The 17,556-nt window shown below is 42.8% G+C and overlaps 1 pseudogene; it reads right to left on the reverse strand.

Moving 5' to 3' along the window:
* Nucleotides 1-5,787: 5,787 nt before the first annotated feature.
* LOC148755464 (large ribosomal subunit protein eL21 pseudogene) lies at nt 5,788-6,499 on the reverse strand (annotated as a pseudogene).
* Nucleotides 6,500-17,556: the final 11,057 nt, after the last annotated feature.

A 17,556-nucleotide genomic window follows, 5' to 3' on the forward strand; every position in this document is an offset into this window, starting at 1 on the left:
AGATTGGGGTAAAAAATTGGGAACTCCTGTTGGCATTGGATTGGTGGAAGCAACCTTTGGTTGACAGTAGGAAGGTCTGGCTTCCCCCCATCCCCCAAGTTAAGCACTTTTTAGTGGCTAGAAAAGAGACTCCTGTAAATTACCTTAAGTAATTTACAGTCTGGTGGCACTCCAGCCATTCCAGCTTAATATGGGTAAAGGTTTAGAACAGAGGCTGATGCATAGTAAGTCCCCTATAAATGTTAATAGGAGTAGCTACATAATTTGTGGGGCCCAGTGTAAAATGGAAATTTTCAAAAATTATTAAGATGACAATAGAAGAGCACTAATCCAAGTTCAGGGTCGTTCTGAACATGGGGCCCCATGCAACTGCACAGGTGGCACACCCATGAAGCCTGCCCTAAATGTTAGCTATTATTATTGTTATTCATACTGACTTGAAAAATAATAGGAGCAAGTGAAGTAGAAATATTTACTCAGTGGAATTGCTTTCTGCTTCACACACTTTGATCTTTTATGATTTAGATCCCAGAGCCTTGAAAAAGATGATACGTGTATTGGGGAAAGTAGAGAACGTAAATACCTTTCCAGCAGCTGGGGTTTGAGCTGGGTAGTTTACTGAACTATAAATTTGCTGGTGATGGTTGGGGAGGGGAGAAAGAGGCACCAAGAAGTTTTGGAAGTCTAGGCCTACGTTGCTTTATTGCCCTTCACAGATGTGTTTATTTTTAATTAATTAATTAATGTTTTAAAGTGTGTGTTTTCAGGACCCATCAGCTCCAAGTCAAGTACGTAGTTGTTTCAATCTAGTTGTGGAGGGCGTGGCTCACAATGGCCTATGTGGGGATCCAAACAGCAACCTTGTTGTTAAGAGCACCCCGCTCTAATCAACTGAGCTAACCGGCCACCCCCAGATGTGTTTTTTTATAAATTGAAGGCAAGACCCTCCTACCAGCAAAAAGATTGTGACTCGGGGCTGCCCGGTGGCTCAGGCGGTTAGAGCTCCATGCTCCTAACTCCGAAGGATGCTGGTTCGATTCCCACATGGGCCAGTGGGCTCTCAACCATAGGGTTGCCAGTTCAAGTCCTTGAGTCCCACAAGGGATGGTGGGCAGCGCCCCCTGCAACTAAGATTGAACACAGCACCTTGAGCTGAGCTGCAGCTGAGCTCCCTGATGGCTCAGTTGGTTGGAGAGTGTCCTCTCAACCACAAGGTTGCCAGTTCGATTCCTCGACTCCCGCAAGGGATGGTGGGCTGCGCCCCCTACAACTAGCAACAGCAATTGAAACTTGAGCTGAGCTGTGCCCTCCACAACTAAGACTGAAAGGACAACTTGACTTGGAAAAAAGTCCTGAAGTACACACTGTTCCCCAATAAAGTCCTGTTCCCCTTCCCCAATAAAATCTCAAAAAAAAAAAAAAAGATTGTGACTCACTTTACTGAGACACTTGCTTTATTGCGGTGGTCTGGAACCAAACTTGCAATACCTCTGAGGTATGCCTGTAAAACACTCCCTCACGAAACTGCTTCCCAGTGTGGTTAAGAGCACTGCATTTCATTCTGAGAACAATATCAGGGCTGGTCATTTTTTTGAAGGCCAAATGTTAATCTCTGCAAAGGGTCTGTTGGCACAGCACCTCTTCTAGAAGAAATTATGTTTGATTGGGGCTTATGTCAAAAAAACACTTTTCCTGGGTGCTGTTCTCAGAACTGCACAAGTAAGACCCAAATACAAAATATATAGCTATGAATGTCCTTGATCCAGAAATAGCTCTTTCTTGATTTGTGGGCAATGGCACAGATATCACGCCTGAGTGAGTGTGCCATTTGCTGGAGGGGGACTCCTAGGGACAAATTCTGTGTGTTACAGCCATGCAATGAAGAGCCCCTCTCCATAAGCAGAACCAAAACCTTGAGTCAATACATCAAGATTCATTTTATTGGTACAACTATTTAATTCAGACAGTTGTCACCGACGGTGCTCAGCACTGTCTCTGTCTCTATGGACAATCAATTAGAAGCATGCTCTTTAAATTTGTTTCATAGGACATGACTTGTGTTTCCTATACATCTTCTCACTCTAATGAACAGGCAACAAGCCAAGTTCCCCAGACAGAGGAGGATTCAGCATTCCGTTTTAGATATTCCTTACTTATGGGTTGGAAACTCTGGGGCACACACACATACGAAGTTGGACAATTAAGTCCGCGAACTTGTTGTAATGATGTTGCTAACCTTTTTTTGGTATCAGAGGGATTATTCATTATGAATTTGTACCAACTGGACAGTGAACCAACTTTACTATTTGGAAGTGCTGAAAAGGCTGTGTGAGAAAGTTAGACGACCTGAACTTTTCGCCAACAATTAATGGCTCTTGCATCACGACAACGCACTAGTTCACACAGCACTGTCTGGGAGGGAATTTTTAGCCAGTAAACAAATAACTGTATTGGAACACACTACCTACTCACCTGATCTGGCCCCCAATGAGTTCTTTCTTTACCCAAAAATAAAGGAAATATTGAAAAGAAGACATTTTGATGACATTCAGCTCTGATGGCCATTCCAGAAAAAGAGTTCCAAAATTGCTTCGAAGGGTGGACTCGGTGCTGGCGTCGGTGCATAGCTTCCCAAGGGGAGTACTTCAAAGGTGACCATAGTGATATTCAGCAATGAGGTATGTAGCACTTTTTCTAGGATGAGTTCGCGAACTTAATTGTTCAACCTCGTATTTACCCATGTACAGGCTCTTTTAACCTTTGGCATCCACTAGTTCTGCTCTGTGGTGAAGTCACAACTGATGCAAGCATTTGTTCATCATATTCGTCAGATGATCTATCCTAGCACATAGATTGCTACCTTGAATCTACTTAAGGTAAAATCACTTGTTATATCTTAGCCTCATTTTAATGTCTCAACATTTTCCCCAGCTATAAACATCTTGTGTTTATTGTTAAAATTTTGGAAATAAAGAAAACTATAAAGAAACATCACCTGTGATCCTCAGTACTAATTACAATACTACTAAGACTTTTATGTATTTCTATGGCATTTATATAATTGTTAAAATTGGATTCATACTGTATATACAGTCTTATAATGTGTTTTCTGACCACACATTTTATCAAGAATATCTTCCCTGGCCGTTGAATAGTTTAAATACATATAATATTTAATAGCCTCTGTATCAATTGTACGTAACTTGGGTTCAGTTGCCAGTAACAAAAACCTTAAATAATAATCTTGATTATGATAGCTAACACTTATTGAGCAGTTAAATGCCAGGTACTTTTCTCACCAAATAGCAAGAGAAACGACTCAAGAAGCAGTACATTGGGGGCATCCGGATGGCTCAGTTGGTTAGAGCGCGAGCTCTCAACAGCAAGGTTGCCGGTTCAATTCCCACATGGGATGGTGGGCTGCGCCCCAAGCAACTAAGATTGAAGATGGCAACTGGACTTGGAGTTGAGCTGCGCCCTCCACAACTAGATTGAAGGACAATGACTTGACATGGAGCTGATGGGCCCTGAAAAAAAACACACTGTTCCCCAATATTCCTCAATAAAAAAATTAAACACACACACACACACACACACACAAACTTATATATGAATATTCATTCACAATAGCCAAAGGTGGAAACAACCCGATTGTTCATCAGCTGATGAACTGATTAGTAAAATATGGTAAATTCATACAGCCATAAAATAAATGAAGTACTATTATAAGCTACAAGCTTGAAAACAATGTGCTAAGTGAAACAAGCCAGACACACACAAAGAAAACACATACCGTATGATTCAGTTAAATGAACTATCCAGAAGAGGTAAATTTACAGACAGAAAGCAGATAGTGGCTGTCAAGGACTGGGAGAAGGGAAATCGGGAGTGCCTGTCGATGGGTATGAGATTTTCTTTTGGGGTGATGAAAATGTACTGGAACTAGATAGTGGTGATGGTTGTACAACCTTGTGAATGCATTAAATGTCACTGACTTGTACACTTTAAAATGGTTAAAATGGAACATTTTCATTTTTCATGTTTATTTTACCACAATAAGACAAGCCTATACAAATAGAAAAATAATTAATCTATTGCTGATGATGGACATTCGCTTTACTTCCCAATTTTTATTATTAAAACTAACCCTGAGATGAACATCACTGTACACTCAATTTTTCATACATTTTAGTTAGGACAAATTCCTAAGTGTTGAAGCCCTGAGTCAAAGAATATGAAAAATTTTAAGGACTTGATATACATGATCAGAATGCCCTTTGGAAAGGTTCTACCCATTTCACTCTTATTCATTCAACAAACGTACAATAAATGCTTGTATGAGTAAAGTTTATGCTCTTTGCCAGATACTATGCTAGGACTGGGAGTACACTGAACAATAAGCCACAGTTCTCGGGGGTATTGAGCTAACCGGATGATAGAGTCATATAAATAGCCAGTAACAATAAAGTATAATAAATACCACATGAAAGTTTAGGGTGACACTGGGACAAAAAAGGAGGACTTAATTCAGTCTTGGTGAGGAAGGGAGGTGGCATCTAGAAGTTTTCTCAGCCTGGGTCAGCCACCCTCACCAATTCTGGGTTATTTTCATTGCAAATACATTCTGTCATCTTGTAGTTTGCTGTCAAATCTTGTGTAGGGTGGTTTTTAAAGACAGCTATACGATTTTTAAGAAAAATTTTTTTATTGGGGAACCTATGGGTCTTTCTAGGACCCATCAGCTCTACGTCAAGTCATTGTTTTCAACCTAATTGTGGAGGGCACAGCTCACTGGCCCATGTGGGAATTGAACCGGCAACTTTGGTGTTATGAGCACTGCGCTCCAACCACTGAGACAACTGGCCGCCCCTAAGACAGCTATACGATTTAACACCATAGAATATGCCCATGGTAAGTGTGCAATTCAATCCTTTTTAGTAAATTTAAAAATAAAACTCAGTAAAACTGTACAATTCAATCACACACACACACACACACACACACGAGGTTGGACAATTAAGTTCGTGAACTCATCCTAGAAGAAGTGTTACGTACCTCATTGCTGAATATCACTATGGTCACTTTTGAAGTGCTCCCCTTGGGAAGCTATGCACCGACGCCAGCACCTAGTCTATCCTTCAAAGAAATTTTGGAACTCTTTTTCTGGAATGGCCATCAGAGCTGTCGTCGTATTACCCTTGTGGTCCTGAATGTCATCAAAACGTCTTCTTTTCAATATTTCCTTTATCTTTGGGTAAAGAAAGAAGTCACTTGGGGGCCAGATCAGGTGAGTATGGAGGGTGTTCCAATACAGTTATCTACTTACTGGCTAAAAACTCCCTCACAGACAGTGCTGTGTGAGCTGGTGCATTGTTGTGATGCAAGAGCCATGAATTGTTGGCGAAAAGTTCAGGTCATCTAACTTTTTCAAACAGCCTCTTCAGCACTTCCAAATAGTAAATTGGTTAACTGTCCAGTTGGTACAAATTCATAGTGAATAATCCCTCTGATATCAAAAAAGTTTGGCAACATCATTGCGACAAATTTGCAAACTTAATTGTCAGTCCTCGTATATACACAAATTATCTCTATATATAAAGCATATAAATATACAGGAACATGATAGAATTGTACAAAGTGTTTTAAAATATATATGTATATCTTTCATTGTATGTAATCAAGGTTTTATTAAAAAATTTTTTTTCTTTAAATATTTCTTTGGGGAGGGGACACCACACTTCTCAATTAAGAGAAATATTTTTAACAGTACAGAGGTCTTTTATTTTTTTACGCGTATCGTGCTATGAATTCATAGGGAATGGGTTCCAACAGCTCAGGCTTCTTTCCATTGGTTCTCACAAAGTGTGCTTCTCTTGGGGGGGTGGGGACAGGCTTGCATTTCAGTTGAACCCAGGTACCGTTCTCTTTGGCTTCCTTCTTTTTCTGATCATTTTCCTTCACCCATTGAGGAAGCTATCTCGGCTCTTAGAATGCTTACTATGCTCAATACGTACATTAATTCTCTTGGCAAGAATCTTGCTCTTAACTTGTTTGTTTATAACAATGCCAACTGCATGATGGGTAACATGTAGACCCTGCCAGTTTTGCTGTGGTAACATTTGTGGGGCATTCCTTTTTGAACAGTGCCAGTTTCCTGGATGTCTACAATATCACTTTCCTTGTAGATTCGCATGTATGCGGCCAAAGGAACAACTCCATGTTTTCTAAAGGCCTAGAGAACATATAGCGGGTGCCTCTCCCCTTTTCCTTTGTGTTGGCCATTTTGACGAATTACTGGAAGATGGTGGTCTTGGCCAAAAAGGGAAATCATAGTTTTATTATTATTGTTTTAAAGCTCATACTACTGTAGAGATTAAAAATACCAGTAAACAAGTTCTTAATATTCTTTTTGGAACCATATTCCTTAATCAGTTGCTATTTATGTTCATGTCTGGAGCATGAAAAGATGCACACAGTTATGGGGAAAATTCACAGTAGATTTTTTCTTCATGTGGAGAGACCTTAGGCACGAAAAACAAAGATGCAGAGATTTAATTGTTTAGTTTTACTGCTGCTGTACTCGCAACTGTGACTTGGTTAGCATGCAGCGTGCTGGCATGTGGGAGGATCAGGTGACTTGGAGCCCTTGGTGAGAAGTTGATGCTGTTACCCAATCCTGCTATAGGGCAAGATAACCTCTGTTTTGGGACTGCCCTACGTTTTGACTTTCCTCCCTCTCCTGGTTCTGTATGCACAGAGTGTCCCAGTTTAGAGCATCTTTCTCCCCTCCCTTTTGCCTTTCTTTAAGTCTGACTCTTTCTAGAATCCTCTTTGCTTAGTAATAACTGTTGAGAGGAATAACTTCTGGATCATTTGTACTTTTAATGGGATTTCAGCCTCGGTTCTTGCCTTGATGATCAAAATGTAATCCCCTTGGGTCATGTTCCTTACAGCCATCTCCTTCCTCTCCTGGGAGTGTCTCCCCTTTCCCCATCCTGCCACACCTCCACCTCCAAGACAGAAAGGCTTTGGCTTTGGCTTTGTCTCCTGGGCATTCACTCCGTGAAGTAGGTGTTACTCTCCTTAATTTCAGTTGAGGAAGCTGAGGCCAACAAAGGATAAGGGGTTTCCCTAAGACCCACAGATTAAAATTGCATAAGCGTTTGTTGACCTTTTTTCCTGCCCATACCGCTTGGGGAATTTCCCACTATTATGGGTCTCAGTGAGAGGCGAGCCTGCCTCACAGTATAGATGCTACAGAGCCTGACACTTGTATTCTCAGCCTCCCTTGCAGCTAAGTTGTGGACTGTGAGCTAGGCTTCACCAATCACACACCTCTTTCCAGACTTAGACGGCAGGGCTGGAGCCACAATGTGGTAGGGACCAGAAAACACTCCCTGGTGGCTGTGGTGGTCACAAGAGTGGTAGAGACCAGTGCCCAGCACCACACAGCTCTCCAGGAGGGGCAGCTTCTCTGTTGGAAGTGGCACAAGGAACCCTGGGGTTTAAACCTTAAGCATCATGGGAATCTTGGGAGTGAGTGAAGTCCGCATGGCTGGGCTGGGCATGGAGGGATGGATGCTATCAACTGTCATCTTTTAATGGGCCATGTGTTTTTGGGTAATGAGCACCTTAGTGAGAACCTTGAAAGACTAAAGGTTGATAAACTTCCCCCAAATTTTGGGATCGCCCCAGTACCCTGAAACCCAAGAACAATTCTGAGAAGGGTGTAGGCCACTACACATAACTGAGATTGTGTTTTCCCCATGCAGATAGGTAAGAGTTCAGAACCAGATATAATTTGGTGCAGAAAACTAAAGAAACAATTATGTCTCACCTTCAAGGGTTATTGAGCAGAAAATATTAGCTGTACCTGAAAAATAATTCACACAATTTAACTTTATTTAGAACTCCACTTCCCCTACTCTCATAATCATCGTCATAATGATTGGTCTTTTCATATTGAGAGGGAAAACCTGGTCTGGATGTGAAACTTTTGCTTATTAGGATGTCTTCTAGTTCTGTTGAGTGATGCAGAGTCAAAAGGTAGGGTCTGTAAAAGAGCAGACAACATCTGTTCTTCCACTTAACCTCCTGCTTGAGTACCACTCTTGTGTCAGCCCTCGTTAGAAATGCCATGCATGATTCATTGGGAAAATCCTCAAAAAGCTGGAGACACCAGAAGGAAGGAAATGAAGGTTACTGATAGATAATAAGAATCTCAAAGTCTACAGATTTATATCGAATAAACGTTCCTATCTGGGGGCTTGAAGGAAAGGGGGAGTATAGGAATGACCTGTGGGAGGCACAAAGAAGCAGAGACCATCAGGAACTTTCCTTGGTGGCTGAAGTGGTCATGAGAGTCATACAGAGTTTAGTTGAGGTCAAAAAGAGTAGGGAACTGAAAAAGTCAGAGAACATAAATAACGAAATGCTCATTTCTATAAGAATTGCTGGTACTTACATATCCTAAAAGGTCTCAAGAACATCACCCCTCTTTGACAAGTGACAACACTCAAGCTCACAGAGAGGTAAGCGCATCTCTAGTGAATAACAACGTAAGGATGGAAACTGGAGAATGCTAACTTTCCAGCATGTTTGTGCTACATTACTGCTGTTTCAAGTTAATTGAATGTTCTAATTACTTGCTTTTGTTCACTGATGTCAGAAGAGTGTCAAGCTGTAGGGAGATTATAGAGCATATAGACGGTGCTCTAATGAATAGTGAAGTGGAAAGAGGATGAGCTTTGGAGTCAGAGGTAAGTTTGAATCCTTTTCTCAGCCACTTTCTAGCTATCGCTATAAACCCTGGGGCAGTTTACTTTGTCTCCCCGAGCTTTAAATTTCTTATCCAAAGATAAGGATAATAATTTATATCTCACAGGATTTCATAAAGATTAAATGCAATAATGTATGTAAAATGTCTTGCACATAGTAGGTGGTCAATAAATAGATTGTATTGGGGCCAGCCCGGTGGCTCAGGCGGTTGGAGCTCCGTGCTCCTAAATCCGAAGGCTGCCGGTTCGATTCCCACATGAGCCAGTGGGCTCTCAACCACAAGGGATGGTGGGCAGTGCCCCCTGCAACTAAGATTGAACATGGCACCTTGAGCTGAGCTGCCGCTGAGCTCCCAGATGGCTCAGTTGGTTGGAGTGTGTCCTCTCAACCATAAGGTTGCCGGTTCGACTCCCGCAAGGGATGGTGGGCTGCGCCCCCTGAAACTAGCAACGGCAACTGGACCTGGAGCTGAGCTGTGCCCTCCACAACTAAGATTGAAAGGACAACAACACTGCTCCCCAATAAAGTCCTGTTCCCCTTCCCCAATAAAATCTTAAAAAAAAAAAAAAAGGATTGTATTAATGTTGTTGTCCTCATTTCATGTCCACGATTCAGAGTTAATCAATAAAGAAGTTACTTTGCTAAGTATCAGATATTAATGTAGTTTCTTCTCTACTGGTAGAGACCCAAGACCAGGAAAAATGAGTATTAAGAAAATAAAAGGAGAAACCTTAAATATTTACAAAATTGAAGAGCATGATCAAGGCTGCTCTGTACGGATGTTCAGGTAGTGGACCACCCAACACAGGGTGATAGTTTACACAGACTATAATGTGAATGGTGCCTTCTGGGTTTGTTCAGTGCACAACCTGGACATTCATATGTGGTAGCCCTGAGGAGAATATATGATCAACAGTCTCCAATAAATAATCAGATGTTTTGTAACAGGGAGAGCAGAAAGCAGTGAAAAATGTCTTTGGATTTTAAGGTTGGAAAGGCCTGTGGAGATTATATAGTTTAACTTCCTCATGTTTTACATGAGGAACTTGAGATGCAGTGAGGGAAAGAGACATACTTCATCCAGGGCAGAACTGGGGCAAGAACCACGTCTCTAGGTTCTTTGCTAATGGCCCTTTGCATTTATAAACAATTTCCTTTGTTGGTAGGAGTTGGCATTCTGAACCACCTCTTAAAACCTCGAGGGTGAGGGGTGGAGAGTGGGGGTGGGGAGGAAGATTTATAGCTGATTTGCTTCTTCTTATCTTTGTCAGGAACAGATTCAAAATGCTTAAATACAATTTTGTTGTCTGGATCTTTGCACTTCAGTGTCTTGCAAGTTTTCTAAGGGCAAACACTTCCTGTTGAGCAACACCCCTCCCCCCCCCCCTCTGGAACTCATTTTGTTTGCTTCTGTCTTTGACTCGATATTAGCTGGCAAGCTGTGTGGTTTACTAACTTCAACCAGGTTGCTAGCTTGGCAGTAATCTGAGAAGAGTGTCTCTGGAGGCCAACTGAACTCCTTTGAAGTTTGCTATGGAGAACTGAAGAACTGCTTCGAATTATAACTCAGAATCAAACAGGCAGAGCCTTAGTGGGCCCTAGGGGAGGCTGCAGAAAGCTGATATTGGACAGTAAGTGCCTTGGGCTTCAAATTAATAGCCAGCCATGCATTGCCAATTCATTTTCCCTACCTTCCACAGCCAGGTGTCAGCCAGTAAGTGGATATGTGGGAGGCAATATGCCATTAGGTGCCGTGGGGAGCCAGGAAGGCTAGCTGGTCTTTGTCAGTGGCATAGACTAGAGGAGATTAGAGTGGAGCGAGTCCTGAGGGCTGGTGCCTTTGGGAGAGGGCCACGTGGAGGAATTGAACCCGAGCCATGCCTTGAAAACTGGGTAGGCTTGGATGGAGGAGGCAGAAAAGGGAAAAGATGGGGAATGCATCTTCATTGGGGGAAAGAATAAGTTCAAAGGCTTAGTGGGAGAAAAAGCCAAGGTGTGTCTTGAGAAATAAACTATGAATGTAATTGGAGTAGTGAGAAGTTATAAAACGAACTTGGATGTAAGTTGGTAGGTCCTTAAACTCCAGGCTATGGGTTTTTGACTTTACTTTGAAGATAATGGAGAGCTGTGAAAGGTTTACAAACAAGAACAATATAAAATGAGGCAATGTTGGTAACTAGCTTCACTTTAGTCTCTGAGTTATACAATATTCAGACGGTATTGTGATTAGGCTAAAAGAGGATTTAACATGACCCAGAGATGAATACAGAGATGGATTTTAACTTTCACCTCTTTTGGGGGGCGGGGCAGAGGGTGGGGGGGCGGGGCAGAGAGTGGGGGCGGGGCAGAGGGTGGGGGCGGGGCAGAGGGTGGGGGCGGGGCAGAGGGTGGGGGCGGGGCAGAGGGTGGGGGGGCGGAGGAGAGTGAGTCCTTGTGGGAAGAATTATTGCATATTCTTAGGAAAGAAAGCATGAAGTTGTTATAGTTATTGCTGTATGAAACTTAAATATAGGTAGAAAGATGCGAATGGGTGCTGAGTAACCAAAGGGGTAGATTGTGCCAGTCATGTGCCTACTGCTCTCAGCCTTTATCTGCCCCTCTGTGCTCGGCTATGCATCAGAGAGAGATCAGTTAGGTTTTCCTGGCTCCCATGCTAGCAGGTTTCTGTTTAGGTAATGTCAGCGAAAGGCACTGGAAGATGGAAGGAGGAAAGAATTGACTTGCTTCCTGCCTCTGGCTTCTGATGGCATCTTTGACAGCAGCACAGCTGAGATGACAGAATTGGTGATGATGACAGCATCGCCTCTAGTGACAATGACAGCTATGGATCTGGGTGGTGGCTGCAGGGACCATCTGCAAGTGCAGGCTCTTGGGTTCCCACTCAATCAACTGGGCTCCAACAGCCAACAGGAGCCTTAGGGACACTGCCTCTGAGCTTTGGGTAACTTTTTTGCTCCTCTAGCCTGGGGTGGTGATGGTTTCCTGAAGTTAATAATCGTTAAATAATCTGCCCTACCCTCCTTTGCTCCTGCACCCCTTCTAATATACTGGTAGCCACCTCCTTTATTAATTTCTTCTATTTGAAATACCTACACTGGTTTTCTTTTCTTTGATCGGATCCTATTTAATACAGTATCTAGTATATTTTCTTAACTTGGCTTCTAGGAAGGACACCACTGAACATTCCTCACTTCCTACTGGACTTTCCTTTTCACTCTCCCTGGCTGGCTGGTTTCCCCTCTTCGACATGACTCAATATTGGAGTGCCCCAAGGCATGACAAGTGTTAATGACTTTTATGTGAATAGTTAACTTTCCAGTGATCTAAAGATCTAACCTTATCTGTAATACAGCTCCATCAGCCAGGAGCACAAGAACTGATTTCACTTTACAGGTGGGGAATCTGAAGATTTCTTGTCCTCGGGACTATATCATTAATAGCATCTTGAAAGGTGATTTCACATGTTGTGTTTACCTCTGAAGCTGAGGCTTAATCCTGGATTGTTATAGCCAAAGAGGAGTCAAAGAGATTTGCTCACTGCTGGGATCGTCCCTCATAAAAAACCCCCACAATCCTGGTTCTTGTCACCTCCTTTGCAGGCTCAGAAACTACTTTTTTGTGGAGCCAACCCTGAAATCAAACCAATTCAACAATATAGAGTGTCCCAATAAAATGCTTACACTTTACAGATGCTAATGATATAAAATGTAAACCACCATTTTAAACAATGAATTACTGATAATGGGCAATTGTGGTTTCAAGATAACCAAAGTATCTCAACAATATTGAGTGTCCCAATCTATGAACATGGTATATCTCTCAATTTAATCAGGTGAGAGCATCCTGTTAACTCTTTGACCTCCACAACTCCAGTGACCTTCACCTCTGCTTCACCCACTGCCATGGTCACACCCTGAACCTTGTATCATCTAGGACTCCCTCATTTCTTAAATCTTGAGTTCAGATATCTCACTGTGACCACACCCTCCCATCCTTTCACATTTTCCCATCCAGTTGCTGCCACTACAAGTGTTCCTCAAATTTGTTAAAATGGCCTCTCTGCTGTCTCCTTTCTATTCATTTTCTCTAAGGTTCATTTCCGACCCAGTAAAGATCAAATACCTTCACCACCTCTTTGCCAATCACCCCTCTTTTGCCTCATTGTCTCTCTGTCCTACCTGGATACTAGTAGTGTTTGTGCCATAAGAAGACCTGGGCTCTCTCAACTGGGTCTTCAGTGTTGCCTGATGATCTTTCTGTAATTTCCTAATCAGCTCTGTCTTTCATACTTTAAACCCTCTTCATTCTTCTCAAATGTCTTACCTGTTGAATAAGAAGGGAATAGAGAATTTTTCATGTGGTAATCCTTTAATATCATGTCAACCCACATCTATGGAGCAGAGGCTGTCAGAGCTCTGCCCATGTCACCTTGGACTCCTTCATGATCTGGGGGCATACCAGCTCCCCATGTACTTCCATTACCCACGGCCAGCAACTCTGGTTCTGTCTGAGGACTGCCATTAAGCTGCCTGAATAACTGCCTTCACAGAGAACCAGAAGTGGCTGGGAATTTACAACCTCACCCCTTAAAGGGCAGCCCTTAACCTTTGACTGATGGGTTTGGGAGTCTACCTACCCCAGCAACCTTGACCTATGATTGGGATAACTCTGAGATGTGAGAGCTCCCCAGTGGGGGGAGCCCAGCCAAGTCACCCTTCGTGGCACTTTGCTGTCATGCATTTTTGCTCAGCCCCCTTCTCTTCCTGCTCTCTCTTCCCACTTCCCTACAGGTTATTTCTAGAATTGCTTCCTAATAGATCACACTGCACAGGAATCTTCATCTCAGGGTCTGTATCTGAGGAAACCAATGTCAGACAATCTGCACCCAGCTTTTCCTCCTTCCTTTCACAATGGAAGAGGGGCTTTTCTTTCAGTAGGTCCCCCAGTTAATAGCCCTCCCTCTCCCTCCCTTTTACATCAACACAATCTTCCCCGGCAAGATTTTTCTAATCCCATGGTTTAATTTATAATCTGTATTAGTTTCATAAGGCTGCTGTAACAAAACACCACAGACTGGGTGACTCAAGCAACAGAATGTATAGTTTCACAGTTGTGGAGGCTAGACGGCTAAGATCAAAGTGCCAGTGGAGTTGGTTCCTTCTGAGGCCTGTGAGGGAAAGCCTCTTCCACCGCTCTCTCCTCGCTTCTGGTGGTTTGTTGACAATCTATGATAATCCTTGGCTTGCAGACCTCTGCCTTCATCTTCCCATGGCATTCTCTGGGTGTAGGTGTCTGTGTCCAAATTTCCCCTTTTTATAGGGAAACTAGTCACATTGGATTAGGGCCCACACTAATTATCGCATTTTAACTTGACTTCCTCTAGAAAGACCCTATCTCCAAATAAGGCCATATTCTGAAGGTCTTAGAACATCAATATATGAATTTGGGGGAGATACAATTCAACCTATAACACCATCTTGATGCTTCCTAGCCCAGGTAGTCCCCCACCCCGAACTACAGTTATGCGTATCCATCATCTACCGAATGGATCCACAAAATAATCCTTATGCTCTACATAAACTTCGCAGTAGTTGTTCATGTTTTCTGGCTTTTCAGCACTTTTTGCTCTATTTGGGGAATTTCCAGCCTCATGAGCCCCATTTCCTCAAGGTGGCACCCAGAAAGGTATTTCCCAGTCTCTTTTGCCATCAGAATTCAGGACAGTGAGGTATTCTGTACCCGTGAGACCCACCCACATGAGATTTTGACTCAGAAGGGAGCAATTTGAGGAAGGAGACATTTTCCTGGCCAGGGTGGTGGCAGAAGTGACTGGCTTTCAGGGGTGCAGTAGTTTCAAGTTGACCTGAGTTCTTTTTTTTTTTTTAAATTAAAGTTTACTGGGGTGACAATTGTTAGTAAAGTTACATAGATTTCAGGTGTACAATTCTGTAATACATTATCTATATCTCACATTGTGTGTTCGCCACCCAGAGTCAGTTCTCTTTCCATCACCATATATTGACTTGAGTTCTTGATGTAGAAATGAGCTTTCTTGGTGTACTAGTGATACAGGAGTTAGCATGTCCCTAGGTAGACAGGGAGGTCCCTAGTGGAATAAACAAAAGACAGCCATGTCCTAAAACTTCAGGTTTTGAAATCACTCCTTGGCTCCAGGACATAACGTAACAAGGTCTTGAGGTTAATCATAAAATTCATTTTGGCCTGACAAATGGAGCAGATCTGACAGATAAGAGTAGGTTACTTTGCTAATTCCTTTAGGATGGGCAAGCAGAACAAACCTGGTAGATGAATTTCATTAGAGCTCCCCTTCCCCAAGCAGGCAAGGGAAGGTATAAAAGTAAGAGCTTTTGCCTCAGTCATGGGGCACCCCCACTTTCGGGACCCCCTCGTGCTCAGGAGCTGCAACCTCTTCTCCTGCCTCTAATAAAGTTTTAAAAAGAGGATAGTTTATTAGAGGCAGGAGAAGAGGTTGCAGCTCCCGAGCGGGAGGGGGTCCTGAATGGGGGGTGCCCGTGACTGAGGCAAAAGCTCTTACTTTTATACTTTCCCTTGCCTGTTTGGGGAAGGGGAGCTGTTTGGAGAAGGGAACTTGTTTGAAGAAGGGAACTAGCACCTTCTAATGAAATTCATCTACCAGGTTTGTTCTGCTTGCCCATCCTAAAGGATTTAGCAAAGTAACCCACTCTTATCTATCAGATCTGCTCCGTTTGTCAGGCCAAAATGAATTTTGTAATTAACCTCAAGGCCTTGTTACTTTATGTCCTGGAACAAAGGAGTGATTTCAAAACCTGAAGTTTTAGGATATCGCCGTCTTTTCTTTATTTTACCAGGGACCTACCTATCTACCTAGCAATCACACTAACTAACCTGTCTCAGTGGGGTTGATGGACTGGGGGAGGCAGAATGGTAGTTCAAGAGGTCCTACCGACTGCAGGCTGGAAAGCTGGAGACCCTTGTTATATAGTACCATTTAGACAAACTACTTCCTGCTATACCTCAGGACAGAGGAAACTAGAGGAAATGGTAGAAAAAAATCTAGAAAATTGCCCCTCTTAAGCAAAGTCCTCGAAAAGAAGGTCAGGCCTTTTGAAAAGGTATTCTATCAGAATTATCTAAGGGAGTAAGTCTACCAGCAAAGAGGGTATTAGGGGGTGTTTCCTTCCCTACTCCAGCCTTCCCACACCTATGATTCTGGATTGTCTCAATGAGACAGGTTAGTTAGTATGACATTAGGCAGTCAGGAATTCCCTGGTAGACTGAGCAAAAAGAAAACACTGACCGGAAACAAAACACTGGCCATTTGTTCCAAGTTTCAAAATAACACACTCTTAACAGAACAGAGACCTCAATCACGCTATTTCGGAGGACATTTCAAAAGGCCTCCCCCTGGCTAAGCAACAGAGCAAATTTGATCAACACCTTAACACTAAGCACCAGCATTCCAGCATTCCCCTCCCAGGTAGAAATAAAGGTCTATAAACACAAGCTTTTTGCCTAAACTAGTGGGCATCCCAGTTTCGGGTCCCTCCTCCCGCTTGGGAGCTGTAACTTTTCTCTTGCTTTACTAAACTATCTTCCTTTGCAACTCTTTGCCTCTCCCTGGTCCATGTGTCCATTCTTCAGCTTCACGAGACTATGACCCCGGCACAAAGAAAATATTCTACATCATCAAGACAGAAATCTTTAAAGTAAGTGTGAGAAGAGGATTAGCAGAATGCACAGGTAAAAAAAAATCAGGTCTTTAGACTTAAGGGCTTTGTAAGGGAGGCAGAACTCTACCTCTGTCGTCTTAGGATCTCCCGCTGGGCCTGAGAATTAAATGGACAGGATAGATTAACAGGAGAAAAGCATACAGATATTTACATGGACATGGGAACCCCCATAGGAAAATAAAGACCCAAAAAGCAGATAGGCCCACCTGCTTATACACTAGGTTGAACAATGACAGGAAATTGTGGCAAAGTAACTAAAATACATGGAGAAACTAAAGGAAGATGAGTTATTTTAACGAGGTCTGTTTGCATAGGCTTCTCTTTGCCTTAACTCCCATCTCTGGTGATAAGAATGTTTCTTTCTTCCTAGTATAGGAGGCCTCGTGGCAGTTTCACATAGCAGTTTTATCTCTTGCTTTCAGGAAGAAAAGGGGGAGGAAGGTCAGCATGTCCTTCTTATACCTGCTGTTTTTCAAGTATCTCAGAAGTAACTCAAGTATCTTTCGAGTAACTCAGAATAATCCTTGGGCCGAAGTGGCATATTTTGGGGTGGCACATTCTGCCACTTCTCAGCTCTAGCTGGACAAGATCTTTTGAGAAGGGTTAGTCATGGCACTGAAGCAAACAGAGGAAGGCTGCTATAGGATCTTGAAGGTCTGGATCATCAAAGAACCTCAGGGCTATTTAGCATAGCTTGTCTTGAAGGCAGCTGATAAACATCCAAAGTGGACCTCATCACCTTCTCCCTGAAATCTACTTTTCCTCCGTTCCCTACTCAGTTTGTTTGACTGTTGTCTGCTCAAAGTCAGTGTGTAACCCTTGACTTCTATCCTTTATTTGCCCCTCGTCCAAATATATAATCAATCGTTAAGTCTTATTGTTTCAATTTCTTAAATCTCACCCTGTTACCAGTTGAATTGTGTCCCCCCAAAACATGTTGAAGTCCTAATTCCCAGAACCTCAGAATGTGACCGTTTTGGGAAATAGGGTCATTGCTGATGTAATTAGTTAAGATGGACACACTGCTGGAGTGTGTGTGGAGGGC

This window comes from Rhinolophus sinicus, chromosome 14 (assembly GCF_057876585.1).
Source record: "Rhinolophus sinicus isolate RSI-liver-muscle chromosome 14, RSI-T2T, whole genome shotgun sequence".
NCBI classification, from domain to species: Eukaryota; Metazoa; Chordata; class Mammalia; order Chiroptera; family Rhinolophidae; genus Rhinolophus; species Rhinolophus sinicus.